This window comes from Petaurus breviceps, unplaced genomic scaffold (assembly GCF_028583685.1).
Source record: "Petaurus breviceps papuanus isolate PSGF00001 unplaced genomic scaffold, PetGlider_PUasm1.0 118, whole genome shotgun sequence".
Lineage (NCBI taxonomy): Eukaryota > Metazoa > Chordata > Mammalia > Diprotodontia > Petauridae > Petaurus > Petaurus breviceps.
In genome coordinates this window covers 23248832-23262787 of record NW_027185616.1, presented here as the reverse complement: position 1 = coordinate 23262787, position 13956 = coordinate 23248832, and positions in this window count along the sequence as shown.

The window sequence follows — 13956 nt, the reverse complement described above, 5'->3', positions numbered from 1 at the left end:
CTTCTCCTTCTGCATCTCCCTCTTTTTCTCCCCCCCTCCCCATGGCACTCTCCCCACCTCTATCTCTTTATGTTCCCCATTTGAATGTAAATTACTTATGAGTATGTATAGTCTTAATTTATTGCACTTGTATTCCCAGCACTCAGTGCAGTGTCCAACACATAGTAGGTGCTTAGTACATACTTCTGGATTTATTGATTGATATAGATAAGGACTATGGAGACCCTCTAAGTGCACCATAGAATGACCAAAGGTCTAGAGCTGGAAAAGGATATTAGAGGACACCTAGTTGAATCCCCCTCCCAGGCCCAGATTGATGAAAGGATTTACCCAAGGTAACGACTAATACATAAGAACTGGGATTTGAGCTGAGTTTTAGAACTCTAAATTCATCCCCTTTTCCAGGGCAACGCTACTTTTTGTCTTAGATTGGATTATCTCTCTCTTTTTAAATAGCTGATTGTGTTTTATCCTACTCACCACGCATACAAGGAAAAGGATAGTTGCATATAGAGTGATCATGTGAAGCAAAGGCGGTTTGGTGTGACATGCACAAATTCTTTCCCCACCTCCCCACTTCATATTTTGTAGCTATGATAGGTAAAGACCTAATCTCAACTTCATACTGCTTTGACCCAGTAACCAATGATATCTAAACAGATATCCAAGGCAGTAGCGTTTGAAAGTTTGGATACGATATCTTTGTTTCTTACATTATCTCATAACACTTGAGACTTTTTTCACGTACTTTTATGTTGTATATATGTAGTTATACTTTTATATTTTCTTTGTCTATGTCTTAATGTCCCACTACTAGGTTGTAAGATTCTAGAGAGATGTTTATATTTATATTTTCATATTTGTTGTATTTGTATTTATTTTTCTCTAGGTTCCTAAAAGGGCATTTTACTTAGTAAGTGTTTGACAGTTTTTTTCTTGAACAGTATTCATTTTGTTGGTTTAATATTCATTGTCAGAATTTTGTTTAGTGGATTTTAAAATTGGAATCCATCTGTATCTTATTATTGGTATACTAACAAACCCAAGTCCTAGATTTGAAATATTAGGCATTTTGAAGGATTCATGTGGCTGAAGGTGAAAACTTGTTTAATCCATACCTTGGCTTCTCCTAAGGATGTCATAATTAGAAAAGAGCTTTGTGATTAGTTGTCCAGTGAGTTAGACCATAGACAAAGGAAATTAAAAAGGCTGATGATCAGACGCAAAACCACACCATACAAAGATTGAGTTGAATGGAGAGGTCTTTTTTTTGTTTTTTTTTAAAAGCAATTGGGGTTAAGTAACTTGCTCAAGGTTACATGGCCAGTTATCTCTGGGTGTGGTGCTAAGTGTCTGAGCCTGGGATTCGATCCCCAGGTCATCCTGACACTGGGGCCTGTGCTCCTACTTGCTGAGCCACCTGGCTGCCCCCCAAATCAGTCAACAAACATTTTTTTTAAAGCAATTGAGGTTAAGTAACTTGCTCAAGGTTACACGGCCAGTTGTTTCTGGGTGTGGTGCTAACTATCAGAGCCCGGATTCGATCCCAGGTCATCTCGACTCTGGGGCCAGTGCTCTGACTTGCTGAGCCACCTGGCCACCCCTAGAGAGGTCTTATTTTTGAGGGGGCAAGGCAAGGCAGTTGGGGTTAAATGACTTACCCACGGTCACACAGCTAGTAAGTCTGTCAAGTGTCTGAGGTCGCATTTGAACTCAGGTCCTTCTGGCTCCAGGGTCTGTGCTCTATTAACTGTACCACCTAGCAGCCCCATGGGTAGGTCTTTAAAGAAGAGGACTCTTAGGGAGCATAGTATACATGCTAGCTGCCTTCACCTATGTGAAGGACAGTCATGTGTACATTAGATTTTAGATTTCTTCTGTTTGAACCAAGAGGACTTGGAAGATTCAATAGAAGTTGGTGTGGCGGAGCGAGACGAAGAGTTTTTACCGGACATAAGGAAAAGCTTGTCAGCAATTTGAGCTTTTCCCAAATGGAAATGGGCGACCCTTAGACGGTAGCCAGTTCCATAACATTAAAAGTGTTCAACAGAGGCTGGGCAACGATTTAGTAGAGACGTTGTGTCACCAGGATTCCTATTCAAGTACAGGTTGTACAAATGACCTTTGAATTATCTACTAATGCTGAGAACCTGAGTGATTCAGGTTAAGTCTGAAAATTCACTCAGAATTGGTTCCTTCTATCATCGTGCATTTATATGAATGTTCCCTTTTAATTTTTATTGGCATATATGTTTTCATTAACTTGACAAAATTGTTGACTTCATCCTTCCTCCCCTTCCCCATAAAGTGAACTCTCATGAGTAGAATAAGAATGTCTAATAAGTGATTCTGCACAATGACATTAGTTCAAAATATTTTCTCCCTAAAAAGAGACTTTCCAGAAAGAATATACTGCTTAAACATGTGGATAAGAATGCTTTGTGCTGGTTTAATAGCTTAAAAATCTGACCCTTCCTTCCCCTATAAAAACCTCTCTTTTGTCTGTGCCTTAGACCAGAGTGAGATGCCATTTATTCAGGCAAAGCTGTTCACTTAGAGAAGCTCTTTAGATTTATCATTTTGATTTCTCTGAGAAAATAGTAGGACCAGCTTTAACCTTGGTGCCAGGCTGCAGACAAGTTATTCCTCAAACTGTTATATTGGTCTCTCCTGGAAAGCTCAAGGTAACTTAGAGAAAATGAAAAGAATGTTTTCCTTCCTATTTATTATAAAACTGTATTTTTCCCTCCAGGATCCGATCAGGTATAGGTGGAGCCATAGCAGATTTTAATAGGCAAATAAAACATTTCTCTGCGTAATAATTGATTTTCCAAGGCTGAAATAAGTAAATAAAAATATCATAGATTGATTTCTAGTCCAGTGGATGATGCTTTAAGCAATGCTTATATGGATTCTTAAATGCTTCTTGGACATGATAATTGTTTAATTACTCTTTATTTACTAGGTCTTTCCTCATACCCTACAAAAAAGCGCGGGTCTCTTTTCATTACAAAATCCTCACTTGATCAAAGCACTCCCTCAAAATAGTGTTCTAAGTTTTCTTCCTTTTATAGCCAAAAGCCTAGGGAAGTCTATTTTTCATAACCTTTGTTTCCTTTCCTCTCACTTCTGAGCCCTTTGCAATTTGGTGTCCAGTCATTCAACTTAAAAGCTTTCCAAATTTACCAGTGATTTTTGTTTAAATCTCCGCATTTAAGGACCTTTTCTCAATCCTTGCTTTTATTGACCTCTCTGAAGCGTGCGTCACTCTATACCACCCTCAGTTCTTGATGCTTTTTCCTCTGTGTTTCTCCAATTTTCTCTCACTTGATTTACTTACTTTTTGGACAGCCCTTCAGTCTCCTACATATAATGTACTCCTAAAGTACTTTCCTGGATATACTTTTCTTCATTATTTTGTATATTAATAGAGAGAATTTATTATATTGTACATTAAAGTATAACATGTAATATAATTGTACCACCAAGGCAATATTCACAGCACCAATGGCAACTATGAATATGCCAGCATAGTTCTAAATCACAAAATATAACAGACTTTTCACATAAAATACAGAAGGAAAACATTTATTCAGACAACAAAAAACCAAATTCATCATAGCAACAAAGAAATCTATGCACACTGCAGAGAGCAACACCATTGCAAAACCTTCCCACAAACACTCACAAGCCTAGTTGTCTCTTTGCCTATGTCCTCTCTCCTCCTTCTGTTCTAACTGCTCTGACTCCCAGCTTCCTCTCAGCTCTTTTCCACCCTTCCCATTTCACCTGTTCAGCAAACTCCTCCCACCACAGACTTCATATGATTACATTCAGCCTATTAAGGGACAGGGAAGATCTTCAAATTCCCATTCCCATTACAATAATTAATATAAAAATATTTATATATTGTATACTAGTATATAATGCATATATTCTCTTATCTGCTCTCAGAGGTTTAGTTCTCGCCTTTGTACAGATGTCTCCCAGATTCGTATATGCAGCCCTAACTTCCTGACCTTTAGTCTCATCTCCAACCATCTGTTGGACATTTTGAACTGGATATCACATAGGCATCTCAACCTCAGCATGTCCAAAGTAGTACTCATTTCCCTTCACCACCACCCCAAACCCCATCCCTTTTCAGTTAAGGGCAACATTTTACTTCTAGTCACTCAGATTTACCATCTCAGATATATATTTAACCCATCAATATTGAAAAGATAGGTGGTCTGAGAAGCCAGTTCTTGCCATTTTTACCTCTTTAGCATATCTTGCATCTGTCGCCTATTTAATCATGCAACCACCACCCTAGTTCAATCCCTTCTTGACTCTCCTCTGGACTATGGCAATAATCTTTTTGATCTCCCTGTTTGAAGTAGTTTTGCCCTTCAATCTCTCATCTGCATAGCTGTCATAGTGATATACTTAAAGTTCAATCGACCTATTCAACAAACCTAAGGTTTTTCTCTAACTATACCTCTAGATTCAAGTACAAACTCCTTGGTATGTAAAGCCCTTTACAACCAGGCTTCAAACTATCTTCCCAACCTTATTAACCCTCTCTCTATACACACTTTTTAGTCCATCAAAATTGCCTTGCTGATTCTTACCGTTGGGGGGTCATTGCCCAACTCCATCATTTTGCTCAAGCTCTTCCCACATGTCTGGAATCCATTCCCTACTCTTTTGCCTCTTATATGCCTTCATTTTTTTTTTTCAAAGCTCAGCTCAGAGCCTGTATTCTAAATGAGCCCTTTCCTCCCAACACGGAACCAACAATTTAGCAAGAACCAACACAGAGTCTTTACTCTGCCCAGTTACCTGGCATACAGTAGACTCTGAATAAATATTTGTTGGTTTGATTTGTGGCTATCCCGTATTATATAAGCACTTAGAAATATAGTAGATGCTGGTTATATCATTAGTGCCTACTCATTCATATACCTAGCCATTGTGTTAGAGTAATATTGCTTCTCTGCTCACACCAGATCTGAACACTGACTCAAATAATTAGTTCTTCCGGGGCAACTAGGTGGCACAGTGAATAGATCACTGGCCCTGGAGTCAGGAGGACCTGAGTCCAAATGTGGTCTCAGGCGCTTCATATACTTACTGTGCAACCTTGGGCAAGTCACTTAAATTGATTGCCTTGCCTTCCCCCCTCCAAAAATTAAAAAAAAATCAGTTCTTCCCCATGTCCCAAGAACAATTGGGAGAAATAGTTTATTGATGTGTCATGATTGAGTCTTTATATAATTAATCAGTTCTTCCTTCAATTGTTTGGATTAAACTAGATGATTGTTGTCTTCAGCTACCTTTTTAAAGATTTAGGGGCAGGTGTGATAGGAGTGTTTGAAATATTGACACAGATTGGTTGGGACCCAGATGGTCCCCAGAAAGGAGTAAATAGGTAGAAGCTGCAGAGGGAAAAAGAAGTTTTTCCTAAGGGCAATCTTCCTAGCTGATAAGACTTGCCCCAAAATGGAATAGGTTATGTATGTCAGGAGGTAGGGGGTTCCTGATCATTGGAGGTATTCAGATGAAAGCTGCATGATCCCTTGTTGAAAATACAGAGGAATGTTCTGTATAGCGGTTGATTAGATTATCTTACCTTGAATGCCCCTTTCAGACTCTTGAGAATTTGATTCTGCGACTGTATATGTGCCATCATCTGTAAATAGTGTTTGTTAGTGAGATGTCAGTGAGACAAATAATGAATTTAGAGGACTATTTTTTGCTTGCCCAGGGGAGGATACTATTCCATGAGATGTACTTTGAAGAGAAAAGGATAGATTGTCACATGTGTAGAATTTCTTCCAAATATTTCAACTTGGGTCCTTCTTATATTTATCTGTAGATGATAATCTGTACTGGGATTTAGGTTTCACGCTCTTCTAAATTGGTTTACTCTTTTCTGAATAAGATCTTAAAGAAACAACTTTGTTCCTAGTTGTTTTTCAGAAATAAAGTTGTCTACTGTTTGATTCCCTTTAGAAAAATAATAAGACAAATGTAGAAATATGATACTGGTTCTTTGTAATCTGGAGACAGTTCCCTAGGTTTAGTAAAGGAGCTTCCATAATCTTGAATTTAGGACTTTTCTTCTTCTCTCTTTAATCTATTGAGGAAAGAGCTTGCTTTTATACCCAAATGAGTTTAAATGTTTCTGTTGCCATTGAGTTTTCTCAGGAGGATCCCCATCTTGGAAATCCATGGTAACATTTTGCCAGAAAGAACTGGGACTCAGAATCTATGACTTTTTTTTTTTTCCTTTTTAAGTGTTTGGCAATTGAATAGTGAATGCTTCCTAAGGCCGTCGTCATTTTTTTTTTTTAAAGCAATCGGGGTTAAATAACTTGCTCAAGGTTACACGGCCAGGTGTTTCTGGGTGGGTGCAAAGTGTCTGAGCCCGGGTTTCAATCTCCAGGTCATCCCAACACTGGATCCGGTGCTCTTACTCGCTGTGCTACCTGGCCGCCCCCTAAGGCCATTGACATTAAAAACACAGTAGACATGATTAAAAGGGAGGGAAGGACTTTTCTACATAGAATATTTTTGACTTAATACAACCAAAGTAGGTGTTTGTTTCATTCAGCTATTTATTTCCCACAAACTGGAAATAATCTGTGTACTTAACAAAAAGAGGAATGACTGAGTAGATTATATTAATGTAATGGACTATTAATTATTTAGGATATGGTCATGAATAAATTATAAATAACACATGATGGAATATTATTGCATTAAAAATTCCACATATCAAGACTGAAAAAATATATGGACTTTTATGAAGTGATAAAAAGTAAGGTATAATGTGAAGAAAATATACATTGTTTCAATACTCAATAAGAATAGTGTCAATGAAACTTTTCATGTCTACTGACAAAAGATATCAGAAAGAAACAGTCATAAAGTTGTAATTTTGTTAAAACTGTTTTAATTTTATTAAAAGTGAAAGTTTGAGTTTACTGTTTTGCTTGTGATTTGATTTTTGGTTGATCATATCGTTTAATTTTATTAAGTTTTTAATAAAAGCTGCATAACACCAAAGCCCTCACAAAAACAATTTGTTTATTCAAGAATTATGAACTAATTTTCATAAGTTTTAAAGGTCAACTGATGTTTTCAAAGACAATTATTCTACATAGAGTGGCTATTGCACAGCTTTTGTTATTTGGAATGCTTTGTTAAATTTTGGTGCAATATGCCAAGGGTTTTCCTGGCACTGCTTGAAAGCTCTCATTGTGCCAAAGGCAAGAGGACTCATAACTGAATTATGTGGTATTTGGGAACACCGAGGAATAGCAAGGCTAGTGACTGGCAGTCTCCATGGTAACAATGGAATTTGTGGGGTAGGAAGATGTGGAGTTACACCATTATAAGCACCAGAGATTGGTCTCCATGACTACAGCCGTGTGAATAGGGAAATGTATGCTCATGAGATTTACTTTTGAAAGCCTATTGGGTCATTTTAAAAAATGGCTCTACCGAATCAAACATTTCGATTGTGTCTTGTGGTTTTTCATGCCGTTTTCTTGATAAGAAAGTCACGTTTACTCAAACTGCAACACATTATAAACAACCTGCATGTATTTCATAAGATAGCATTGACTGAAAAATAGCAACATTGGAAGGAGTGTTCACATCAGTGACCTCACAATTTTATTGAAAAATTGAATTATATATGTTAACCAAGAATAATCTCAAAGACCACAGGATGGTAAATAGAGAAATTTCTTGCCCAAGAATATGTTTTTGAATCGATTAAGGACCCAATTTCTCAATGGCATAGTTCTTACTTTACTTGATTGCATGCCTTCCATTTTATATAAAATATCTAATGGAAAAACATTGTTCAGGTCCTGCCCCTGCTGCAAAAGAAGACAAGCAGAAAGCAACACAAAGTATAGATCAAAGACATTACTTTTTCTGGGCCAAGTCTTGAACTCTTTGTAGTTCCTTTGAGTATCCTCTCTTGTAGAACTACCTCAGAGTGATAAGTGTGTGTTCACTTGGATAATTATTCATTGTGTACATACATGATTCTGGATTCTGTGTTGGGTGCTGTGGGAAATGCAAATGCAGCATAAGCTTCAGTAACTGTCCTCATGGAGTGTATTTATCAAATGGTTAGAGAGATAGTTACATATTCTCAAGGCTGGGTTAAACGGCAATATCAGTTGATAGTGTTTGTGATGAAAAACTTAATTCAAAATTTAGTCAATAACATGGAGATCTCTTAGAATAAGAACAGGAACTTATTCTCTTCCCGGGGTGAAGAGGGAGGTCTTCCCCATGACTGATGATGAGGAAGAGGCATTGTACAAGAGGCAGAACAAGAGATTATACCCTAACCCAGTCAAACCTTCCCATGGTTATCCCTTCTCCCATTGGCCAAGAGGTGCAAGTCTCAGCTCGAAAAAAACAACAGGGGAGCCCACCACTATGGCTTACAAAGAACAAGAATGCTGATTGACATCAAGGGAAAGGAGAAGGGGGAAGAGTGAGCTCAGGCTCCCCCTCCCCCCGACCCCCACTGGCTGGGAGGAGGGACAGGCAGAGGTGGGAAATCTGAAAGCCTCTGGAAAGGGCTTGCTGCTGATTAACAGCAGAAGTGAAGGAGTAGGGGAGGGGGGAGGGACATTCTGAGAAGTTTTCACCTCCCCTCATACTATAGTGACATGTACAAATAGGTGCTGAAGAAAATGAAGGTTATTTAGAGGAATTTCCCCTATATTTAAAAGAAAAACATTTTTAGGTTGGATCTAGTTAACTTGTTTAGGCTGAAAGTGCAGTGGCCACTCATAGGCTTTATCCCAACGCTAATCAGTTTGGAAACTTCACTTGTTCCCCTAATTACCTGGCTTCCTTTATTCCTCCTTAGGCAGCCTGGTTCCCTCTTCCTCCTCCATGGTGGCTCACGATCTTGGTGAAGGATTTAGTGCAGACAATGTGTTGGTTTTCACCCAACTATAGTTCAAAACTTCCTAACTTGAGAGATCCGCCTGTTTCAGTCACCCCCACAGCAAGGAATATGGGCTTCCAGCACTTTGCCTGGCTAGGATTTTTCAAATAATAATTAGTTCCTATCCATTCAGTTAATGTTCATATAGGTCTGCATAGAGCAAAAAGCCAAAAATTCTAACAATACCACATTGTACAATAAAGGATCTGTTTTTCCAAACTTAAGTTTGTCCTTCCTTTCAAGGTAGTATTTGAATAAGACCTAGAAGAATGAGCATGATTTCAAGAGGTAAAGTAGGGAGACAACTCCAATATATATAGAATATCATGAAAAAAGTTCTGAGTGTGTGGAAAACATTGATCATTTATTTAAGTCAATAATTTAGGGCTGGAAAGAAGGGCGTATAAAGACTAGAAAAGTAAAAGTTGAATTGTGGAGTAAAGAATTTGAATTTTATTTTATAGGTAGTAGGGAACTTCAGAAGGATTTTGTACAGAAGAGTGATGTGATGGGCATTATGCACTAAAAAGATTAGTTTTGTATCAGTTTGTAGAATGGATCAGAGTGAGGAAAGATTAGACATAAGGGTGGGCCTTTGACTGAATCCAAACTTCACCAAACCCCCTTAATAAAAGGATTGTTCTTTAAAACTTGGACTCAGTCAAAAGGCAACACACCCCCAAGGACCTAGAAGGCCCCTAGTGTCCTAGAGACCATAAGTTCCTCACCCCTGGTAGAGGCTGGGAGAAGAGTTACCAAATTATTGCAAAAGGTCAAAAGAAAGTGATAAAGTCCTGAAATGTATGGTAGTGGTGAGAAGACAAAGAGATTATATTGGAAAGGTTTTTGCCCTCCACCGGGAGATGCTATTGTGAGGAATCAAACATAATTGAGAGAGAGGAGGAATCAAAGATAATCCTAAAATTTTGGGCAAGTCACTAAGAGCATGGTGGTGCCATTAACAGGGAAGTTAGCAAGAAAAGGGAAATTTGGAGAAAAAATAACCAGCTTCAGTCACCTCTACACAGAGACTAGAGATACCATTGTCTCTTTAAGAGAGGAGGGAATCTTGGACTATTCAACCTGATATTAACTTGATTTTAGAAATGATGGTTTAGGTGTCAATGTAATATTCAGATGCTGTTGTCCAGCATACAGTTGTAAAAGGAATTTAAGGTCAAGGCTTGAGATAGTTTGGGGAATCATTTGAGCAGAATTATAATTTGTCTGGGGACTAGAAGAGATCAGTAAAGGAGAGTACTGAGAAAGAAACCTAAGTTCAGAGACTCTAGGAATATCTCCATTTAGGGAATGGAAAGATGAGATTTAGAGTTATATAGCGACTTGATAAAGGGAAGTGAGGTGGTGTGATGGCTAGAGCACCAGGTCTGGAGTCAGGAAGACTTGAGTTCAAATCTGGCCTCAAACACTAGTGACCCTGGGCAAGTCATTTAACCCTGTTGGCCTCAGTTTCCTCATTTATAAAAATGAGCTGGAGAAGGAAATGGCAAACCACTCCAGTATCTTTAAAAAAAAACACACCTAAAATTGGGCCACAGAGAGTTGGATACACTTATACAACAACAGCAAAGGAACTCAATAAATAATAAAGAAACACTGTTGAGACCTGGTCAGGGGCTAGCTGAGTTTCATAGAAAAATCATTAAGCATTGTTTTGTGACTTTCTCCAGCAATGCTCTGCAACCTGGCTATAGATGGTATGCTACCCAAATTTGGAGAATGATAAAGTTTTGCATGGTCATGAGGTGGAGGCATTCTAAGGTACTAGGTGAGAAACAGAAAACCAGACTGGGTGGGGAGACAAGTGAAATCAGAAGAGAATTGAGAGCCTAAGGGAATAGGGAAGATCTAGTTTAAAATAAAAGAATGAGTTTGTAAAAGGAAGAGTTTTATTCAAGGAATTTGAAGTGGAGATCTTGGTCACTTAATTTGATTTTTCCTAAATTACCTCCTTTGTAAAATAAGGATATTATACTACATGATCTTACAGGCACCTTCTAGTCCTAGATTTTTGATCCTATGAAGAAAGTCCATATGAAGAGGTTACCCATAAAGAGAGTTAGGGTTGCTCTGGAGACCCCAAAATACTAACCTGCTGGGTCCTGCTGAATGAATTCGACTCAAGTCTTCTCAGTCAAAGAAAAGTTCCTCTTCAAGGAGAGCTCAAGTGATGAGGTATGGGCTCTGGGAGCCCCCTTGAATCTTTGAGGTACAGGATCTGGGAACCCCCTCTGAACTATGATTACATTGTCCCCATTTGATGAGGCATTTGCATGAGGCCATAGTGTCTGGGCCAAGACTGGTTACTAGACTTCCCACCCTTGAGCCTATTAAAATATCAATCCATCCTTGAACTGACCTAACCACCATTGTCTGTAGTCTCCAGGTAGCTTCCAACAACTTCCCACCCTTAATCACTCATAGATGTCATCTGACTCCTGAAGACCTTCCCCAAACTCCTCCTCTAGATCACCCCTAGATTCCTCCCACAATTTTCTATATAAAAGATCCCATTTTCCCTCTCTTCCAGGGTATCATTCTAACTGCAAGAGAGTATTATCTTTTAAAGACCCCCAAACAGGCCACAATTCATGATCTTCTAGAGGATGTGTAGGCCAAACAGTGTTGCAAAAAAAAACAAAAACCCTCCCAACTTCTTAATGTCTCCAGAGAAACTAATTGTTTTCCAATGTTGTAAAAGACAACCCAGAGGCAAACTTTTGGGAGCTACAGGCATAGGGCCTGGAAGTCCCTTCCTCCATAAAGTTTGAGAGTAAGCCTTGAAAAACAAAAAAATATCCCACAAAAAAGTGCCTGAAGTTTCCCCAGGTCCCTAGGGCGGAGAGAATCGAAAGAATCTGGCTTATACTTCTAGATGGGGCGTCTGTCTTTGTCCTCCATTCTTCAGAAGCTGCATCCAGGTCCATGTTCTCCGAAATAACCAAACAGGACCGAGAACCTGAGGTCAGGCTGAGCACAAAACAGCCTCCTAGCTGTCTGACCTAATGGGACCTGAGAGGTCAGGCCCCCCAAATAACCCCCTAAAACAAACAACAACAAAAACTGCACTTCCAAGGTACTAGGGAAAGAGAGAGGCTTACATACCTTCCAGTCCTGGCTGGAGAAGAGCTTGAGATTAGCAGTGTTTCCAGTATCAGGGAACCATAAAAATGAAGAGGTTGCCCATAAAGAGGGTTAGGGTTGCCCTGGAGACCCCAAAATACCAACATGCCAGGTCCTGCCGAATGAATTCAACTCAAGTCTTCTCTCAGGCAAAGTATAAAGTTCGCTTGTATTAGACACAGCTCTAAGCCTGTGCTAGGTCATTCTATGGCACTCTCGAACCATATGGAGGGAAGATGGGATCTTATATACAGAAGATGGGGGGGGAAGGGGGGAAAGAAATCTAGGGGTGGTCTAGAGGAGGAGTTTGGGACGGGTCTTCAGGAGGAGTTAATGAGGTCAATAAGTGATTCTGGAGGCTACCTGGAGACTACAGGCCATGGTGGCCTAGGCCAGTTCAAGGGTGGCTTGATATTTTGATAGGCTCAAGGGTGGGAAGTCTAGTAACAGAGGTTTGAGCCCTGCCATAATGTAAGTCTTATGGCCTCATGCAAATGCCTCATCAAATAGGATGATTTAATCAAAGTTCAAGGGGGGGGTTCCCAGAGCCTGTACCTCAAAGAGCTCGAGGGGGCTCCCAGAGCCCATACCTCATCACAAGGGAGTTCTCAGAGCCCCCCTCATCACATACACAGGGACAGGCAGATTGGTGGTTGGGTGGCTGAAGTATAATGTTTCCCCCAGTAGATTGTAATCTCTTTGAGGGTGAGAATGTTCTTTCCCCTCATTTTGTATCTTTAGCATAGTGCCTGGCATTTTGTGTATTGATAATTGATAATAAGTTTGTATTGATTTGATTAATGTAGATGAAGTTCACTGGAGTTGAGCAAACAGTGTGGTGAATGATTTCCTGGTCATAAAAATATGATCATCATAGGGTCATATTTACTAAACTTCCTATAATGATGACTCCTAGCAATTGAGCACCTATAATGCATTCTGCAAAATTATCCAAAAGAATTAAGAGACATGGTAATTGTCCACCAGGAGCTAGTGATCTATTTGGGGATATTAATTCTACTAGGAAAATATTAGCACAATTATATCTGCAAAACCATGTGTCACTGTATAGAGGCAATTCAGTAAGGGAAAAAATAAGCTGTGATAAAGAGTGGCTTAGGGAGTCTGTGAAAACTCAGAACAGCTACAGCAAACTCATTCTTCTGAAATGTATGGAGTCCTTTTTAAGTTTCCTGTCTTACAGTTCTCTCTCTCTCTCTTTATGTTTAGGTACTTAACCTTTATAAAATCTTCAAATTCCAACATGCCTTCACTGCCCTTTTCCAATTTCTTTTTATTAAGATATCTTTTAACACCTTTCCTTTTTTCTCAGACAATTGCTTTTTTTGTTTTGTTTTCACCTTTCCTCCCTAGGGCATTAGTTCTTACTTGCTCTGTCTTTAGGACTCAGATTTTATGGTCTTTTATGTAAATCCTTTAAGAAGTTAAATGAATTCTTGGAGCTTCCAGTTCCCATGTTGGGTTATAATGTTTGAGGCAGAGGCATAATCTTCTTTTCAGAAGACTAAACCTAACTAAACCTTTTCAGGTAATTAGAATACCTTAGTTATTTCTTCAGTGGCCTAAATCATACCTCACTAGCCTTGAGTAATCCAATTCACTCACGTTCCAAATTTTATCTCATGCTATCATCTCACCTTATTTCCTGACATCTATCTTTTGATGTAAGTAGGTCAATTTCCTTGTTGTATGAACATTCCATGTTCTTTCCTATTGGCCTAACCTTTGAGAACCCCAAACTTACCATATGTCAAGATAAGTGGAGTTGAAGATCAGTGCTGATAATGGTTGTGAACAGTAACTGAAGCCCCACAAAGAAGAGC